Below are 7,007 nucleotides of genomic sequence, written 5' to 3' on the forward strand. Positions count from 1 at the left end.
TAGGGCTGGGCTGAGGAAGGAGCTGCTAACCCCCCACCTTTTCCCACTGGCTTCACAGCCTCTCTTTGGGGCTAGTTCAGGACCAGAAGCAGCCAGAGTGGCTCCTGGAACCTCTGACTGTCTCAGCCCCCAGGGCGTGTCTGTGCTGGGGGATCTGGCACAGAATCTCAGGAGCCCCAGGCTAAGGGGGGCATATAGGGGGGGTAGCTCCATTTGCAATAATGTATTGGTTAGCGGAGTAAATGTTTTATACTGTATGTGAGCAATCAGAGTATAATTAAAGGCTTCTTACATGTTTTTTAAAACTAAATAAAAATTAGGCTGCTTTCTAAATATTTGCGAGACCACCATAGCGGGGGATGCAGTGCAGTGGAGCAGAAGAAACCAGAAACCCTTCTAGACAAGACAATGCCCCTGAGAAGCTGGGGCGGGGGTGGGGCAGAGGCTGGTGACTGCTGCTGGGAGGGAGCTGGGGAGGGGGTGGGAGGGGCCCTGTGGCCGAGGTGCATGGCCCAGGGGAGGAGGAGGGCTCAGGGAGCATCTTTCCTTGGCTGGTCTTCACCTGAGTGTCTGAGGCCGAGGCATGGCTGAGCCCGTGGCCATCGGGAAGGGCTGGGGCACGGCTGAGCCTGTGGCCCTGGAGAAGAAGGGCCCGGGGCATGGCTGAGCCCGTGGCCATCGGGAAGCGCCGGGGCATGGCTGAGCCCGTGGCCATCGGGAAGCGCCGGGGCATGGCTGAGCCCGTGGCCATCGGGAAGCGCCGGGGCATGGCTGAGCCCGTGGCCATCGGGAAGCGCCGGGGCATGGCTGAGCCCGTGGCCATCGGGAAGCGCCGGGGCATGGCTGAGCCCGTGGCCATCGGGAAGCGCCGGGGCATGGCTGAGCCCGTGGCCATCGGGAAGCGCCGGGGCATGGCTGAGCCCGTGGCCATCGGGAAGCGCCGGGGCATGGCTGAGCCCGTGGCCATCGGGAAGCGCCGGGGCATGGCTGAGCCCGTGGCCATCGGGAAGCGCCGGGGCATGGCTGAGCCCGTGGCCATCGGGAAGCGCCGGGGCATGGCTGAGCCCGTGGCCATCGGGAAGCGCCGGGGCATGGCTGAGCCCGTGGCCATCGGGAAGGGCTGGGGCATGGCTGAGCCCGTGGCCATGGAGAAGAAGGGCTGGGGCATGGCTGAGCCTGTGGCCATGGAGAAGAAGGGCCCGGGGAACCAGACTGCTTGCTCTCTCCTCGGGAATCCATGGCGCCCGCCCTCCGTCAGGTGGGCTCTGACCCACAGCTCACCTGGGCCACTTCGAGTCGGGCCAGAGTCCCTTGGGTGATGGATTCCTGGACAACGTCACTCTTAAATCAGATGCTGGTCTCCTTCCACCCTGAGGTGGGTTTGGGGTGGGGGTGGGGGTGGCCAGATGGCTGACAGGCACTTTGGACCTCAGGGGTGCGTTGAGCTGCCTGGCAGGAAGGGTTCAGAGACACCTGATGGCGGGTGCACAGGGGACCCCCTCAAAGTGCCTGAGGTCTCCAAGGTCAAGATTGTCTCCTGCCAGAGAGTTAAGAGCCATGGTCTCTGAAGGTCCTGGGCGGGCAGTCTCCCCTGTCCCCAGCAAAAGAAGCTGCAGGGGCACCAGCAAATGTAGGAAGCCTTGGTCCAAAGTCAGGGTGGCCTCTGTTCTTTGGCCTGACACCCCCGCCCCCCCCAACCTCCCCGTGACTCACTGCGATGGGGTGGCTCTCAGATTCATCTCCAGGGAAACTAGTGCTAGGCAGGCTGGACCATAAAAACCAAATAATGGGCGTGTTTCCATGATTTTCACAGGAGAATACAACCCAATAGCTAGAATGTCCCACTAAAATGTTCTGCTATCACATTTTCTTAAACTCTTGATGTCAACCTCAATTTATCTGCCGCCAGACCCTACAGATACACCCCAACACGGGCCACCGTGAGGCAGCAGGCCCCAGGACCAAAGGAGCGGACAGAGTCGGCAGCTGGGCCGGACCCCTGGGCCCACCAGCTCCTCCCCTCGCTGTCTTGCTGTTTACCTGGGAAGCCCCTTGCCAGGGTCCCAACCCCACGGATATTTCGTGTCAACTCGGTTTCTCCCTGGCTGGAGAGAAGGCGAGACAGGAGAGGGAGGCCACACACACTGAGCAGGCCCTACATTTCCCCCGCAGCCCCGCACTGCCCAGCAAGTGTCCTGAAAGACAGCTGGTTCTCAAGAAATATTTGCTGACCGATCTTTGGAGCGTTACAGGTGGCCTCGCGGGCCACAGTGCACTTCAGGGAAAACTGCTTGGAATCGGGAAACCTGTGTCCGCAGGAATGTGGCCAGCTTCCTTCTCTGGCCGTTGAAAGGACAAAGCTGGCTCTCTAAACGCCACCCTCCGCACAGGCTCTCCTGCTAACTCTCCCCTCCCAGTGCTGGGCACTGTGCACAGCGGTGCCTGAGGCTGCTCTGCAGGCCAGCGTCCTAATCCTGGAGTGACATGCCCGGGGGTCTGCTCCCTGCAGCCTCTCCAAGGCCGGTGGAGAGAGTAGAGCCTGGGAAAGTATGGCCCCAGAGCCCAGCTTTGGTCCTGATAGTTTAGAATGTCCCTGTCCTAAAGCAGGGGACGGGGAAGAGAAGCCCCGATGGGCGTTGGCTCCGGGCTCGCCATTTACCAGCGGCTCTCGGCCTGCAAGTCTTTGGAGGAGATCATTGCTGCTGACTACCGACAAGACCCGCTCGGAGCTGGCAAACGGCCGGAGAACATGCCCGGGATTGTTGCCTGTCTCCAGTGCTTGGGGGAGGAGGTCGGTGTGTTGTTGGAGTTGGATCTCCATGAATTCCTGATGCTCGTTGACCTCTCTGCATCAAGCATTTTCTATGAGGTTCATGTGGAAATGGATACTGACAAGGAAGAAAGCCAGTGTGGTCCCAAGAAGAAGTAGGAAAGTGAGACGTGAGATCTGTGAGGACCACAGGAGGTACCAGGAATAGATGGCCAGAGACAACCTGGGAGCCAGAAGGGAACTGTCACAAAAGTCTACCCAGAAGGCCTCCGTGTGAGCCCACATGATGTAAACCAGACCTGGCGGCCAACTGGTGGGTCATGGCAGGCGTCCATTCTGATTGGCTAGTGCCCCTGTTGTTCCGGTTACAACCTCCAGGTGGCTCCACACTTGTGGGATCTTTCTGGGAGCACACCAGGTGGGGGTAGACTTGAGACTACTCCTGCCCGCAGGTGGAACGGAATTTACTTACCTTGTGTGATGTCAGGGCACCAGGAAGGTCCATCCCGACACTTCCACACCCCAAACAGCCCTCTTCCTAGTTAGATAAGATGGCTGCAGTTGTCCATTACGTCCTATTCCTTTTGCTTAAGACTATGTATGACTTTTAAACTACAGAACTGCAAAGAGGAAGCCTTAAGTGCTAGTCCTCCCTCATAGCTCAGTAGGAAGGAGCCCCACATGGTGAGATCAGGTATAGGTGAGAAGAGAATTTGAGGCAGTGAGGAGGTGGAGTGGAACGGCTGGGGGGGAGGGGGGACGGACGGGGAGGGAGAGGAAATGGAGAAACTGGAGGTGCCAGCAAAGGCGACCGAGCTGCTCCGCAGTCTCACTTGGCTGACTCCAGGCGGACTCCCTCTGTCACCCTGCACTTGCCTGGGTATGTTCAGCGTGGGCCCAGCAGAAAGACAGGGGCGAACACCAGGAGCACCTTGTCGAAGGGGCCTGCGGCTGGAATGCGTACTGACCACAGGGTAGGCAGGTCGTAGGCTTCACTTTGTTAACAGCTGGCTTCATGGTGTGTCTCTCTCTGAGACTCAGTTTCTTCGTCCATAAAACCAGTGGCCTGCTATTCTGGAAGCCTGTGGGAAAGGCAAAGAATGGCCAGGAGTGATGTACACATCTTACATGATGAGCATGACCAAACCACTCTTCTCTCTTCCAGAGACAAGGGGGCTGAGCAGGAGACGTGGTTAGGGGGCTTTCTGTAGGGCTCAAGTGTGACATTGGAATGAGTGGCCCCTGGGGGAGGCCTCACTTCCTCCCTGTGGCTCCAGGCTGCTGCCTTGCCCTGGGGCTACTCAGAACCCTCCTTGGGCCCAGGGACCACCTGGGCTTTGAGGCCAGCTTCTACAGGTCTGAGTACAGTGTGGGGTCTCCACACTGTCCCTGGGGGAGAAATTTCCCAAGGGAGGTGGTTGGGCAAACGTTTTTCCTCATGGCCCAGAGGAGGGACTGAGACGGCAGACTCAGAAGGAGCAGGAGGCACAGGACAGAACTCCTGCTGTCATTGTGCCACCTCATTTGATTTCCTCTGTATTCAGTTGGTTTTATTTAGAACCCTTACCAGCAAAGGCTTTTAGAGTCTTATTATACAGTGGGGGGGGAGGGGGGGATCCCCGGAGGATTGGGCCTAAGATGGCAATCAGACATCCCTCTGGCAGCCTGGCAGCCCTCGGGGGATGTCCACTTGCCAGCAGGGAGCAGGCCTAAGCTGCAGTCGGACATCCTTAGCGCTGCCGAGGAGGCAGGAGAGGCTCCCACCACCACCGCTGTACTGGCAGCCGTCAGCCTGGCTTATGGCTGAGCAGAGCTCACTCTGTGGGAGTGCACTGATCACCAGGGGGCAGCTCCTGCATTGAGCATCTGCCCCCTGGTGGTCAGCGTGTGTCATAGTGACCAGTCATTCCCAGTCGTTCTGCTGTTAGGGTCAGTTTGCATATTACCCTTTTATTATATAGGATAGAGGCCTGGTGCGCGGGTGGGGGCCAGCTGGTTTGCCCTAAGGGTGTCCCAGAGCAGGATGGGGGTCCTGCTGGGGTGCCTGGCCAGCCTGGGTGAGGGGCTGATGGCTGTTTTCAGGTTGGCCACATCCCCCTTAGGGTGTGGGGTCCCCACTGGGGTGCCTGGCCAGTCTGGGTGAGGGGCTGAGGCCCGTTTTCAGGTTGGCCAAGCTTGCCGGCGATGGAAGCTCCCAGCCTCTCCTTTTCTTCTTCTTTTTTTAATTCTTGGATTTATTTACCTTCTATAATTGAAACTTTATAGCCTGGAGTGGAGGCTCAGAGCTGGCCAGGGCTTGGCTTCCTCCATCGGCAGGGGCAACCCAAGCCTCCAGCTACATGTTTGTTGCTTTGAGTGGAGCTCAGAGCCGGCCGTGGCAGCTTGGCTTCCTCCATCATTGGGGCAACCAAGCCTCCTGCTTGCTCCAGCTCTGTGCTGCCGGCCACCATCTTGGTTGGGTTAATTTGCATATAGTCACTCTGAGTGGCTGGTGGGCATGGCTTAAGGCATAGTGAAGGTATGGTCAATTTGCATGTTTGTCTTTTATTAGTGTAGATGATTGCCAGGTAAATAGGGAAGTTTACCTCAAACAGAGGGGTTTATGATATACTAGAGACCCAGTGCACAAAATTCGTGCACTCGGGTGGGGGGGCGGGGAGAAGGTAGGACCCTCAGCCTGGATGGTGAGAGGGTGCAGGTGTCTCACTCAGTCCTGATCAGCTGGACCCCAGCAGCAAGCTAACCTACCAGTCAGAGCGCCTGCCCTCTGCTGGTCAGTGTACATCATAGAGGCTGGTCGACCAGTCGACTGTCTGCCCCCGGTGGTCAGTGCACGTCATAGTGAGTGGTTGAGCGGCCTTAGCATATCATTAGCATATTACACTTTGATTGGTTGAACAGACAACTGGACACTTAGCATATTAGGCTTTTATTATATAGGATTCCACGAATGGCTCAGAGTTGGGGAAGAGAGTTGGACCAGAGAAGTAGAGCTGTGCCACCCCTAGTTTTGCAGGCTTCTCGGGGCTGTATGGAGGGAAGGGAGTGGAGCCCCATGATCCCCTATGTTAGGCAGCTTGGAGCTGCCCAGCGTCTGTGCTCGCTTGCCCCTCAGCCTTCACCCCTGCTGATCCTCGGCTCTCTGGCCTAGCTGCTCCTGTGCCTTTAGGGGGGCCATAATATCTCAGGGCCTCAGCGCCCCACTCTGAAATGGAAATAATAACACCTCTCCCCAGGGTTTGGTGAATGCGCTTGGTAAATAACTACATGTGCAATGCTGTGTGTATAAGTTTGGGCTAAGCTTATATGTATGTGACAAGCAATTCTAAATAGAGGTAGAGAAGTTGTTTTCCTTTTTTTTTTTTGTCCCATGCAGCCCACCTAGGCCAGTTTGGGATGGATGGGGAGCTTGGGAAAGACTTTCTGGCGGAAGGAGCAGCAGATGAGTGACTCTAAGGGGGACCAAGACTAAGCCTAGCAGAGGAATAGGGTGGGTGGGGTGAAGGGCAGGAGTTGCCAGTAGCATGTGCCGAGACCCTGAGGGGAAACAACAGGCTGTGTTTGGTGAACTTCAAGAAAAACTGAAGCCAAAAGATTGTGTGTTCAGTTCCCAGTCAGGGCACATACCTAGGTTGTTGGTTCAATCCCCTGTCAGGACATGTATGGGAGGCAACTGATAGATGTTTCTCCCTCTCCACCCCCCACCCCCTTACTCTATAAAATCAATAAAATCATGTTCTTAAGTGAGAATTCAAAAAAAAAAAAAAGAAGGAAAAGAAAACTGAGGACGCTTGGGTGCAAAGGCTGGGCCCCTGTTCCTGAGGGCACTGCTAACCACAGGTCACTTGGCATGGTAAAACGGCCAGCGTGCCAAGTGGGCAGAGAGTGCCCGAGCAGTGACGATGATGGGGGTGGGATATGGGAAAGCAAGTCATTTATTCGTTCAACAAATATTTATTGATGCCTGAGCAAAGCGGGCATGGACTGCGTGTCAGAACCTTTCTGCCCCTCACGCTAAACACAGTTGCCCCTGATCACATTCTACCCCATGTGTACATCTGTGTATATTCTTGTGTGTATATGTGGGCATGTGCACATGTGTGTGTGCCTGTAGTAGATGGTAGTAGAGGGTGGGCCAGCCCTATCTGCAGTCCCACCACTTGAGTGACAGGTGAGGTTGCCTCCCGGAGGCTGGGATCAGATCAGGGGTTCGCTACCAGGAGCTGCCTGCAGTGGG

This window comes from Myotis davidii, unplaced genomic scaffold (assembly GCF_000327345.1).
Source record: "Myotis davidii unplaced genomic scaffold, ASM32734v1 scaffold97, whole genome shotgun sequence".
In the NCBI taxonomy this organism is placed as follows: domain Eukaryota; kingdom Metazoa; phylum Chordata; class Mammalia; order Chiroptera; family Vespertilionidae; genus Myotis; species Myotis davidii.